This window comes from Pyxicephalus adspersus, chromosome 1 (genome assembly GCF_032062135.1).
Source record: "Pyxicephalus adspersus chromosome 1, UCB_Pads_2.0, whole genome shotgun sequence".
In the NCBI taxonomy this organism is placed as follows: Eukaryota; Metazoa; Chordata; class Amphibia; order Anura; family Pyxicephalidae; genus Pyxicephalus; species Pyxicephalus adspersus.
The window spans coordinates 99,242,910-99,257,253 of record NC_092858.1 but is presented as its reverse complement, the minus strand read 5'-3'; the positions used below and the strand labels follow the sequence as shown (position 1 = coordinate 99,257,253).

General features: G+C 38.5%; 1 protein-coding gene across 1 annotated transcript in view; it reads left to right on the top strand.

The window, feature by feature from the left end:
- Positions 1 to 280: 280 nt before the first annotated feature.
- Positions 281 to 14,344, top strand: part of DLGAP3 (DLG associated protein 3) — a 208,617-nt gene continuing 194,553 nt past the window's right edge. Inside the window, exon 1 of the mRNA XM_072409062.1 lies at positions 281 to 466. The gene's annotated coding sequence lies outside the window, so the exon portion shown is untranslated. The remainder of the gene's footprint in view (positions 467 to 14,344) is intronic.

Below are 14,344 nucleotides of genomic sequence, written 5' to 3'. Positions count from 1 at the left end.
ATGTGCAGATAAATGCTAAAAGTTTAAGAGAAGCATCTCCTGCTCGGAAAACCAGGCCTGGATTGTGTGCTGATGGCCTGCACCCAGAGCTGTAACAGGTGAGGCAGGGAAAGTTTGTGCTGATGTGAGGGATGCTGTGCATCCATTCCTCTCCCTACACGAGTCTGATCCACCTTCCTTTGTTTGCCTCTCTCCCTGTACAATCCTGTCTCATAGACATAGACGGTGCTCTGCTTGACTAGGAGCCCAGCTATCCTGCACTGCAGCACAAACCCAGATCTCCTCCCCCTCCCCCAGTACCTTCCATTCCCCCCTCTATCACCACCCAGGGGAAGACACGCTCTGCCCAACTTTCTGCCCGTGCCAACCTCAGGGTTCTCCTTGTGACTGAAGAAACAGAAATCCTTGCAGCTGTGTGCACGGGGAAGATGCAGCTGAGCCCGGCAGGAGCTGGCGGTGTAAGGAGGTGAGTGATGGGAGAGGCTGGGAGGATGAGGAGGCTGGGTAGCACTCTGATGCCAATGATCAGGAGTTCCAGGGCTCTACATGCCACATCTTGTTGGCTCTGTGGCACATTGATACAGGGCAAGGGATGCTGTGGGTGATCACCTCCTGCCATGGCACTGGCCATCCTCCAGCTGGTGTTAGAGACTCTGGGAGCTGTAAAAGCACTGTCATCCCTTGGGTACCCCCTCTGATCTCCAGGAGGGGCCACATTGCTGCATTTATGTATATATGTCTAATATATCTATTATCTGCATGGCTGACGTGTAGAATGCTTCATCTACATGTGTGTACATGACTTACGTACATCTACACATGTATGTACACTCACATTGGGAAGTCATCATCAACTGCTGAGGAATACTCATTTTTGTTATTACCCAATCATCAATGTTGTATTTTCTTTCGGGTGAAATAAGTTCAGAACTCTATTTAGGGTTTATGTCAAAGAGCTTACAGTCTATCAGGTGAATAGGGCTTCTGCCAAAGAACCTACAGTCCCTTTATGGCTAATGTCAAAGAACTTAGCATCCGTTTGGTAAGAGTTTACCATCGGTTACATGAATTGGGCTCATACAAAGAACCTACGGTTGTTTTTGAGGTCTGTGTCCAGGAACCATCTATATATATTATGTAAAATGGGCTGAAGCCAAAGAATCTTCAGTCCATTTTCAGGTCTATATAGAACTTACAGTCTGTAACATGAATTGGGCTCATGCCAAAGAGCCTAGCCTTCATTTTAAGGTTTATGTATGAGAGCTTACCATCTATTAGGTGAATTGGGTTCCATTCTACAGTCCATTATAAGGTCTCACTCCCTATTGGGCTTATCCCAAATACACTACAGGGCATTCAGGGGCTTATGTTGAAGGGCTTTCCATCTATTAGATGAATTAGGCTCCTGCCAAAGAGTCTACAGTCTATTTTAAGTATTATGTTGAAGAGCTTACAGTCTATTAGGAGAATCAATGATGGTCAAAGAGCTTTAATTTTAAGGTTTATGGTGAAGAGCCTACAGTCTGTTCAATTAGGTTTATAGCAAAGAGCTCACTGTCTATTTGCAAAATATAAATGAGATGCCAATTGAATATTAGTACAAGACAGTCGTGTAGCTGGTTTGATGGAAGGACTGCCTTGTCCAGGTCTACAACTGACCCCTATATTTCCATGGGGTAGAAGTGCCTTGCATGGGGTTGGTTTACGCTGCAGTGCTTAGCAGGTTCTCCCAGTTCTGTGATTTTCTATAGAAGGTATCAGATCGGTTTTCTGAATACAGCTGTAATGGAGACATATTAGTATTTGGACGTGTCTCATGTTGAGACATCTGAATAATATTCTTGGTCAGTAAGGAAAGCATGGTGCATGGTTTTATTGGGTCCATTGGAGTAGTGACTCTTCTGCAGCAGATGTCAGGCTTCTCACCATCGTACTGCAGTGCTGGCTCTACTGGTGCTGCATGGGTTACAAAGGAGCCATGATAGAAAGTCATTTGAGGTGACAGCAGCTCAGTGACGTGGGGTGGCAAAGTTTTGCACCAGGCATTCCCTGATTTCTTAGAATGGAGGAGATACAAAGCACATGCTTCCCTAGCCTCGAGTCACCTGCATGGCTCAGTAACGTATGTCAGTTACTAATGGTGCCTTGCAGTGGTGTGGACTGGAGCAGTAAGCAGGTAGCATATACATCTCACCAGCTCATGTGCTGGATATCTGTAAGCCATGTCTGAGATTTTCACTTTGCAGAGGCTGGAATCCAGTCTCCAGGGCTATTCTGTCACTTTATCATCCTGTAGTGGGAATGGAAACCTGATGTGATGGAATTCATTGAAGTGACAATAAATACTAGCCGATCCCAGGTCACCTTTATGGAAGAAGGATGTATTGACCCGGACTGTTCGTAGTTTTGTGCCTTATTCTGCACATACCATGTTTTATGTGAAAGACTCCATGTTTGTTAATGCTAAAGTCTAATCATCTCGTAGAAATGCTGACACCTGTTCCCAGTATTTAGTAGATGGAGAAAGGTTGCTTTCCAAGACCTTGCTATTATGGTAGTATTGGGCTCGGTGTCACCTTATATTTGATGCTGGCAGATACAGGCTTGAGAAGTAGGCAGAGGAAGAACTATGAGGTGACAGATGTTGTATTGCTGTCCCAAAAGAGCCTGCAGTCTCATCCCCTCCCGCCACAGCTGTTCTGCTAGAGACATTGCTTATATCCGTGAAATATTCTGCACCCACTTTCAGCACTGCTGGTTAAAATCCCTGCCATCCAAAAGCAGACTGACAAGGGGATCTTAGAATTAGCAAATTGCTGAAGAACAACCTGCTTACAGCCTCCATCATATTTAACGGAATCATAATGCGTCATTTTAGAATCTAAAGATTCCATGATAGTGCTGTCATTGCTAAAATGTTCTGTTTGATATAATTTACAGTTCTACGATTAGGACAGCTCAGAACTGTCATACTTACCATATTCCTGTACCTGTGAAGGAGCTTTAAATTAATCAGACTGCTAAAATAATAGTATTTATTAAAACACATACAGTGTGGTATTCTTCATAAATTGCATGTTTTTTATAAACCATTACCGGGGAACACCGTGGAGCTGGCCAAACATTTCCAGCTTGATCCATCCACAGTGGTGCATTGAGGTCATCCACTGCCATTGTTTGAATAATAAAATTTCCCCCATTATTTTTCTTTAGGAATTTGAGATATTATATAACAGCTACTATATGCCCAAGGGTAATCTAAGGGGAATGAAATATAAAAATATTTGTGTAGACATTTCTTAAACATAACTATATCAGTCAACAGTTGCTGGATGTCATATACAGTACAGTATAACATGTTTTTAATTTATTTATTGACGTAATATAGTTCAAGTGGGGACAGTTAGTTCAATACAGCCACAACAGTTGTAAGGAGAACAGAAAAGTCATCCATGTCTATTTATATGTGTTGGGAAATGATTTGAACATTAAAAGATCTTTTCTAAACTAATGCTTATATACAGATAAAGGATATAAAATATCATTATTATATGTCATTATTTTAGTAATTGAACAACTTGTATATTTAGGGGCCTGTCACACAATAAGGTAAAGATATATGGCCACATGTGGTATATCCATATGATACTTTAGTTTTTAGTGGCTGCAGGAGATCAGTGCTTAGTACACCCTTTCAGGTATTGTCACCCAAAATGATTACTGGCGATTGTTGTTGGTTACAGTTTAGGAATGATGGCTGTATGGACCAACTGCTCAACTTGTAACGTATCTTGTTACTAGGCTGGCCCCTGATTTCTCATTGTGCGGTCCCAATGAGACTGTGTCAGTGGAAGTTTTTTAATAGTATAATTGTAACAGTTGCTAGTGGTTAATCTTTAGCAATTTAATATGACAGGTCACTAATAACCTCCTCAATTTCTATATACCTGTACTGACACAGGATTTGGGAAGGAGATGATCATGATTTATCTTTTCTGGCCCTTACTACATATTTTATGGTAGGTCTGGTTGATTGTGAACTTTTATTTTATTTAGAGATTATGTAATTGTGGACACAAAAAAGTGGGCTGGAATAACGAAGACTTTCAGGAATAAAGTAAAAATTATGACAAGGTGATCTCACAGTTTACCATACAAGACATAAGATACTGGGAGCTAACCCGGCCATCCAGGCTGTGTCTATAACCAAATACATCAGTTTTAGATGAAATAAACTTTCCATGTTAATGTAGATCTGCTTTAACCAGCTTGTGAGTTTTGGATTGTGGAAGAAAATTAGGACACCAAGAGGAAACCTGTGCAAGCATGGGTGAACATCTAACCCTATGTACATTGTTGTTTATCATGCTTCCCATATATGTGCACACTTTCACAGTTTCAATGGGTTTCCAATTATAGCAGTAATTATTTCCTTACCAACACTAGAGAACAATATGTAATTGACGTAGTAAATTGAGAATGCGTCCTAGAATATATATGTTTGTCTTCAGCTCACACACACTTTAATAACCTTCCAGATCTGTTGATTTCAGTTTTCACACATCCATTATCTAATAATTGTGATTACCTATATATTTGTTTCCTTGTCTTTTATATCACCTCTTTATTATGCCATTCACATATGCAACTATGTTAGCATACTAACATAGCTACCATTTTTATATTACATTGATAGATGTGCTATTGCTTCCAACCCTATGCCTACATAAATAAATTGGAAATCTGCAGATAAATACATGATGATAGCATACTGGTGGAAGGCAGAAGAACAAGGCTGAACAAGAAAGTGACAGATGAATAAGATCACTGTGGTCAGTAATTGGGGGCATATTTATAAATAGATGTTACCATACTGGGAGCTGTTTACAGCTTGTTAGCCGTTGATGAGTAAATTCTTGTTAGGAGGAGTATCAAAGGGTTGTCAACTCTCATGTACACTTACTAGATCAGGTAGAGATAAATGCCTGATAAATGGCTTTTTTTCTATTTCTTAAAGCCTAGCTTCCCCCTATAGAACATATATTTCTGTTGACAAGCATTTCTGAAAATAGAAAAGCACCATTCTTTTGCAGCAGACTTACTGATCCAGACGTCTGAGACCTATTATTTGGGTTGAATGATAGTCAGTGTCATTCAACCTACTTTTTTTAAGCCCGGGCTTTTATTGACACATCTCCTGGGGGTGCTTTGTCATTCAGCCTAGGTTTACAGCAATCCTAGACTGGGTGGTACTGGCACAACTTGGTCCAAAAAGAAGGACCACTTACATCCCACAGGAACTGTGATGTCTGGGAATTTTTAGACGGGGGATGTGTTATTACATTAGGGGCATGACCATGTTAAGCTGCCTCCTGATCTTTGAGTTATATGTACGCATTTATTTCTGATCACTCATGCACAGGACCAAATTGTCCCCTAGTCACCCACAGGTCCTAGTTGTCCACTAAACTTAAATTCACTGGATTAGGTCGCCCCTGATGCTACAACATTAGGTCTGATTTGCCCCTTGATTCCTAGGACAGATCATAGAGATCCCAAAACGCCACATAATCCTCTCAAAGATATCCTTTTGTGTAGCTGGTAATGTTACAAAATTAGAGATGAACTTTTCCAGGCCTGTGCATACTACAATAATGGCCACAGAATACTGTCCCCTCCATTGTGGTTCCCGCCTAGAAGTTCAGCTCAGGCAAAATCAGCATTATGTGACTTGGTCTAGCCATTTGTGCTAAAAAGAGAGAAGAAGAGAAAGCGAGTTCCTTGGCCAGATCTAGAGGTTTGGTAGCTCTGGTGGAGAGTAATCTGGTGTTCCTTTTTAGTTAGGCTTTTGCGAAGGACTGATGTATTATTATACATGCAAAAATGTCATGTTGTATAACATCACTTTATTTAGTATTTAGGTTGAGGAGCCATTGCAAGAGACATAATAGAAAATTTGCTTTGGAATCACTCTTTATTGCTTAATTAGAATTGTACAATATTCCAGATCACTAAAGGTCCCCATCCTCTACAGAATGAGGGATCATTTTACTGTTTAAGATTAATGGTTATTTATGTATAAAAAGTCAAGGCACTCCTAGCAATAATGAATAAGAAATAGGGAATCCCAATCTTTGTTGATAAGGGACCTTTCTTTATTTTGGGGGAGCCCTGCGACAAAACCATTAGACTAATTTTTTTCGAAAGAAGTATATACCATGTACAGCATTGCATTTAAAGTTTTCAGGTTTAGTTTTAGGGTTCACATGTTATATAACCTTTACTGAAAACTGATTTCCTCCTGGAAAAATATGGTAGCACTTACCAATGTATAAATGTGAACAGCTGGTACAGCAGAAATAATGAACCTATTGGCCAATGTCTGTAACCTGTGTTTATATCTATGTGTGAAAATAATTAGGAATCATTTACTAAAGTGAAAACAGTCTGGCTTCTAGTGCTCAACAGCCTATGATCATTGCATATTTGTGTTCATTAATTTCTATTTCTGTTCTTGGAAGAATTGGATACGTTCTGTTTTTTGAGCCTGTATTATGTGAACATGTGTACCATTGTGTCCATAAGGAAAAACAATATTGTGGCTTCCTGATTAGGTTTGTTTTAAAACTCTGTTAGGCGCTACCATTACTGGCTTTTCTGTGTTGTCCACATGGCATGATCCAGTATTGAATCAGAAAAATAACTTTTTTGGTGGAAAACATTGGCTAATAAGTTTAAAATGTGCAAGAAGTCAACTGGATATGGTAGAATTAAAAACAGATTAGGTTATATATTTAGATAGCAACACAGCTCATCTATTAAAATCTATTGAAAAACAAATGTTTAGAGAGAAGATGTTTACTTTTGTTTTGCACTGATAATTTCATCACTAATTAGTGATAGTGATTGTCCAGGTTTGTCCGCTTAGCTTGTTGATATAAATATGTTGCAACACTGTAAACTAGCTTTAAATTTACTGGCTTGCTTCTTTTTGGACACAATTGTTGCTATGTGTACTGTCCTTTTGAGTATTCATGTATTAATGGTGGGTCAATACAAAATATACAATTGACTGTGTTAATATTTAGTTTAATGGGGTATATACAGTAGCTCAATTTTTTTAAAGGGGTTGCAATTTTCTTTTGAATAGATGATTGTCCTTAAGAATTCTCATTTCACTAATGTGTCTGTAGGTTTTAAACCTTTAGATGCAAAAAAGCTGCTCATGAAGGGCCTAAATGTCTTTATCCATCTCCAGTCTTAAAGGGACACAAAGCGGCCAGGCATTTCATGTAAACAGAGCACGCTTTGACTCTTTGAAAACCACACATTACTAAATTTAAGATACTTCTGCCTGTTAGAGAAATAGTAAAAATATGTGAGGATCCTGGCCCTCAAGAACTGAAGTTCTATCTATCTCTTACTACACAGAGGATAGAACTCATTTGACAGTTGTTCAGCATATGTGAGCTGAGCCAGGTCCAGCCAGGAGCCCATCATTCTACCACCTCACCCTTCTAGTGGGTTCCTGTTCTGTGGGGACACCCACTCATGAAATCATATGTAGACTGCAGTTTTCTAAATTGGTGACAAGCAATCCATTCTTCATATTTAGAATCTTTCCAGTGTGGGTACCACCCATGCAACATTATATTTGATAAAGCTTATATGATATCGTCTGAATTTGTTATCACTTTATTTCCTCTAGCTGTTGGTCTGATGAAGCAGACACAGTTTTGCGAAACGCGTCATCTTTCCTTTTCTCAAAAAGTTGAAATACTTACATCCTCTTATACATGTTTTTGGTTAATTACCTCTGCTGCTAATTTGGGTTTGAAGCTACTTACCTTGCTATGAATATATCTGTAAAGTATTGTTTATAGACCAAAAATAGGTAAGATGCGGTTGAACATCATTTTAGGTTATGTTTTTATTATCAATTTAAATATTAAATGTAATTTTAACAGAAATATGGTGTAGCTACTAAAAAAAAGCCTAGTTACTTTGGTGCCGTTTTAAATTTTATTTGATTTACCAGGGTGCATACCACATCTATTACTATATCTCTAGAACCTTTCTGCTTTTCTGGAGTTGTAAAGCTTACAAGTCAGCGATGAGACTGGAGTTAGCAGGTCATAAGCAAGGAATCAAAATATTCTGTTTTTTTGCATTTTCTGTTCAGGGATGATGGTTTTGTAGTTAATTAGAGCAGTAAAAGTTTGGGCAAACAATTACATCACACATTTTTTTTGAAGTGATACTTAACTGTTTTCTGTATTATGTCATTGTTCTCTCCACTTTGCATTATCTCTCTCAAAATTGTTCATGTTGCATGGCGTCAATGTGTATGGAATTTGAAGGGAAGTACTTACTGGTGATCGGATGCAATACTAGATAATTATAAAATATAAAGTATATGAGTGTGTTGCTTTTAACACAGATAGACTGATGCACTTAACCACCAATAGCCATCCTCTGTGTTTACATTTGTTAGTTCATTCATAGTAACTAATACTTAAGATCATTCTAAAAGTTTAGGTGCATGCTGCACAACCTTTTTCCTGAATATCTGGGGCACATGCACAGCTACATTTACATTATGTTCATAGAAGCAGCCAAATTTTTTTATTATCCTATATAATACCTTATATATCCAATATATTTTATTACTATGGTGCTTCAGGTAATTTTAGTGAACACTACCTTGCTTATCTTACATGTCATTTGTTGTCCTGAAACATCACAATGTTGTTACCACCAAACTTAGATTTGGATATGTCATGCATTAGTATTATTAGAGAAAAAAATAAAGATTCTCCCTGTCAATCCTTTTCTTTCATACCTAAAATTGAATTATTGAATGAGATGGCACTGGAATGCTGTTTCTTACTGCCATACAATTTAGCAAAAATGTACAAAATATAAAATGTTTTTATGAAATATGTTGAGACTACTTTGGAGATTGCATATCTAAATGTGACTTAACCCTGCAGAAATAATATTTTGTTACTGTATCACAATGTGTAGAATAGTAGTAAGATGCTTAGTAATTGTTGGCCAGCACTGCCTTTCCTTACTGGTTGGTGGACAGGATTTGAATGCAGAAAATAATTTGGAAGTGCTGTAGGACAGCATGGGCTGCCCACTTAACATTAACCATACATAGAATTAGCCTTATTAAGGTAAAATCTTCAATATTTTCCTTGTATGTTCATAGTTCAAAGACCAAAATATAGAGAATGGTAGTTGTTCAGACAAAATGACAGATTAAGGTAGGGGTAAGGCCTGGTGTTCCTTGTTTTTGATTTAATTGATTTATATTGTTTTGACAAATTCCAAAGCTCATTTACATTGGTCCCTGCACACAAAGTAGCTTAATATTTAATGTCTCTAACATGAGTATTCAGACACTAGGGACAGATTGGATAAAAGCCAGCTATGTTTTCGGATAGTGAAAAGAAATCAATGCAAGTATTACAAGAAACATACAAATACATTCATATAGTATCCCTGATGGGATTTTATCTCAGGTCCCAGCATTGGAACAGAAGAGCAGCGGAGTAGAGTAGAGCCTAGTCCCATGTATCATATACTAAAAAAAGTCTGTATGAACAGGAGACCTATGTGTGTGGAAATGTTCTGCATTTTTACATGAACAGGTTAAAGTCTTGTAATGGTGAGCACCTTTTTCTCTCAAGTATTCTCTCCAATGATTGTCTTCCTGTCTTTGTTATGCTAACATGGTGATAAACGCAAAGGAAATCTTTTGTCCCATATCAGGCCTCCAGTGTGCACTTTTAATTAACAGGGATGAGCTAATGGAGGTATTATTGGTCAATTACAACTACCAAGTTTATCATTACAAAGCTTTGATAGTTTTCTTCAGAGTCAAGATATATACAGTACTTATGTTGGCAATCCTGCTTTTGGCCTTTATCCTCATAGCATATAAAATGCTATGATTACACTGAACAGGGCAAATGGATGGCTCCTAGTAGCCCTGGCAATTGTTCTGCTGATCAAAGTATATTGGAGTTTTGAAGAAAGGTAAGCTGGCTGCATAGGAGGAGAATAGAGTCCATGAAAGATCAATCATTACGAAATTCCCTTGCTGAAAACCAATAATTAAAGACCCAAAGATTCTATCCCCCATGTCTTATGTACTATAAAGAGTTAAGCAGAAAAAAAATCTTGTAATTATGTTTTTAAAAATGAAATAGGCTGGGGTTTTTACTACTTTTTGCTGGTACACCATCATATCCAGCCACATAGGTCAAATTGGATATTGTTCACTATATTTTTAATTGTAATATTTGAACTTGTATAACTATCAGATGTTTGTGTGTGTTGAAGGCCAGGACAATTTCTCTTAGCTAAATGTGGCATAAAGAATGTAGGGCAGGAGAGTGGGGAAGTATCTGATACTTTGTGCAGGGGTGGAAGGGCCAGCCTTTGTTTTGTTATGGTGGATATGATCTTTCCTTAAGAAGGAATAAAGAATACTGATCTATGTATCTTCCTATTAGACCTTTACTACCTCCCGGCAATTTAAAAACATTTTTCTTCTACAGACTACCAGCTCATTTTATTCCTTCCCAACTACTTTACATATCCCCAAGCACCGTATGCTTTAGAGTTGGCCATATCTTACATAGCCCTGATCCTTACACACTAGACCAGGGGTCAGCAAACTTTTTTGACTACTAGGCCATTTCAGGAGGTCAAGAAGGCACATTAGGCCGGACTCTCTCTTGAGTCCCACGCTGAAGGCTCCGCCTCCCACCAGGAATGCCTCTGAAGGGAAATCCTTACCCTCCTCAATGCATGCGGAGGAAAGGGAATGTCCCCTTACCCTTAAATTGTCGGTGGAAGTGTTAACCCCGGCCGCGGTAAATAGGGAAGGGAGACATAGCAAGGAGGCTCAGGAGCTGCATGCGGCTCTGGAGCTGCGGGTTGCCGCCCCCTGCAAGCCGGCATTAGGCAGATTGACCAGGGCATTAGGCCGGAACAGGCTACTGACTAGGCCGTATCTGGCCTAAAGGCCGGAGTTTGCCGACCTCTGCACAAGACTGGTAAATATTATATATACCACACACCATACACCATGTTGTAAATACTCCTGACCCCTGGATGCTACATGATATGTTAGAAATATTGCTGATCCGTGCACTCTATATGTCATGTTGTAAATACTGCTGACCCCTATACTGTATACACTAAGCTGTACATACCCTGAACATGACTCCTCTTCTTCATTATCTTAACAGTTACTGGTAGCTATGTCCCTCTGAGCAGAGAAAATGATGTGTTTCTATTAAAAAAAAATTGTGCTGAGGGTCCAGGCCCAATGCCTTCCCTCCCCATGGGAGGTTCCTGTGTTAAAGGATATGGCCTTTCCCCAACATAGAATAACCTGGGTGATCCAGTAAACCTGAAATCAATCTGGTGCAGGGTTGAAATCATTTGCCAAATAATAGCAAATTATTTTAAGTAATCCACTCCAGGTTTGCTGATCACCCAGGTTCATCCATAGTCTTCTCCAGTCTTGAAAAGGAGGTCCATTGCCTGTACAAGGGTGACAACCCTCATTCACCTATGTCATTGCCACTGTACTGAATCTATGGAGAAATAGCATTACCCGTCTAGGCCAGGAAGTGTGTTAGGACTACAGAACATCTTCCTCTTTTCTCATTTTCTTATATTAGACCACAAAGCTGTAATGGGCAGGGCTAATGCTTGCAATTTTTTCATAATCCCCTGGTTTTTAGATATTTTTAATCAACAGTTATCTTACTGATCATCAGAATCTAGCCATTACCTCACTCCCTGCATTATGTTTAAACTACACATTAGGGCACAGGGGACAAACAACCCTGAGAGCTTTACTTCCTGCCACCTAACTTTTTTCCTTTCTACCCAACAGCCTAAATAACAGGTACTGCCAATGTGAGCCTAATTTCAGATTTCAGCTGCTGTTTTACATCACTGATACAATGTTAATTTAGGCAATTACACTAGCTGAATGGTTGAAAAATACGCATTAATGGACAGATCCTTTGTAAGTTTTGATAAGAGTTTTGACAGCTGTTTTACTGAACAGACTGTTCTGTTCTCAAGAAAAAATGCTCTTACATTTCAGGCAACACACACAAAATATTTTAACTCTGCCGGAAGATATCTGCCACCATAATCTTGGAAGAAAAACGGGACATGAATGATACTTTTACCACATTGTTAAATTACATTTAATGATTACACCCGTTCAACTGCAGTGTGCATAGATCAATATACATCTTTGATATTTACTATGTTTATTATTTAAAACAGATTTATTATAGTGAACGTTTGGCATCAGGTCTCATGTATACTGTATTTGTAAGCATACTATATAGATTTTTGTTATGCTTTGCAAAGTTTGTATATATAAAATAATTCTCTGTTCTACTTTCTATTCTTGTGCGCATTCCACACTATTTGAATATGTTAGTGTTTGTGATAGATGGTTTGTAGAGCAAAACATTTTTCTTAGCCTCAAAGACACCAATATGTCCAGAGACAGATTAATAGTATAGTTTGTAATTAGACCATGGTACCCCATATGTTCAACCACTGTTTTATTGGACAAGTTACTATCATGACAGATTGCTGGAACTCTTATTAAAGAGGACCAATCAGCAAGTTTACATGAATGAATTCTTGCTATATCACAGTATGCTGGAACAATATAATATAACTGCACCTTTGAAAAATATTTGTTGGCTTCTATTCAAGCAGTTGTGTCTGGGTTCAATCTCTGCTGGAAAGGAGCATACTGGGTGATCTATATCATCAATCTGTTGTAGACGAGGATACATTTACTCAGTGTTTCCAATGGCTCTTTTATACATGTGGAAACCGGCACAGTTGTCCATGTCCGAGCAAACTGCTGCTGTGTTCCTAGGAGCAAGATACTGCACCACAGGTAAACATATTAGCACGTGACTGCAACCACATGGCCAAAAGTGACTTGTTCCTTTCTATAACTATGCCATGATCCACTGTGGGCACAAAATGGTTCCCAACTACTCCCATTATTGGAATGAGAGCAGTTGAGTTTGTGTTTTAGCCTGCAGCAGAACGCTGTAGTCACCAACATGCCAGAATTGACCCCTCCTCAAAATTTGGATTTTTACATGTGACCGGAGGAAAGGCCGCTGAGAAGCTGTTCAATGTGAGGCTATAATTGATTTTTACACTGGCAAGTCAGAGGTGAGATGTGGGACCAAGCTGTGTAAATGTGATTTTTACTCTCATCATAGAATAAAAGGCAACAAAAGCGGGGCTGTAAGTCATAAGCACATAGGCAAGAATATAAATGGCCTGCATATACCTTAGGAATTTGTTGACTGTGTAAGTTCTCTGCCAACACAACATTCCTGTACATGGGTGCTGATCAAGACTGATTTCCATACAAAAATCACAAAGACCTTCTGTCAAGAAAAGACTTCTTATATGAGATAAAAAATATTACAGTTACCTATGTGTAAGATAATTATCAAAGAATAATGCACATTGCAATCTGCCCAAAATTTAGAGTACCCTGATACTTTTTAATTTATATAGTGTTGTTGTATTCATGGTGGACACAATATCCAATCTTGATACTGTCTCTTTTTGTTGATACTATTTATTTATATGTTCTTGGCTTCAGTATTTTGTCTGACAGCCATATCATACTAAAAAGTGCCTGATTTTGGATGATAAGCAAGGTTAGGTCTGGCTTTGAGGCCACCTAGGGATTCTATTTGCTGTAGGCTTAAAATGTGTTTTGGAATGTTCAAAGATTATACAGTATTTGTTCTTGATTGTTTTAAGTCAGTATCAACATTCTGACATCACTAATGTCAATTGATTGTTCTTGTATATTACTGTGATTGCCAACATTACATCCCTCCAGCTATGTGTTGTTTAATAGGGGTGGCCATGTTTCTCTTATATTGTGAGAAGAACTTGCTTTTCCCTTTGCAGCTGAAACTCTTCCATGTACTGGTAGGATGCTGTCTTGTGTCACTGGATGTTGATTGATTTTGGGTTTATGTGTTTTACTAAGGAGGATTATCTCACATGTCGTTTGGATTCCATGCTTCATAAACAGCAATGTCTGTAGTTCATAACCTCACATTTTTTACAGACATTGTCACTGACGCCATTTATGGCATTACAAATTTAGAAGATATAATTGATGACATTTATCATGGCCAAAGTATAATAGCAGAACTCCAATCTGATAAATTTCAACTCCTGTGTCACTGTCTGTATTCGTCTGTCATTTGCAACCCCTATTTAATGTACAGCGCTACTTAAT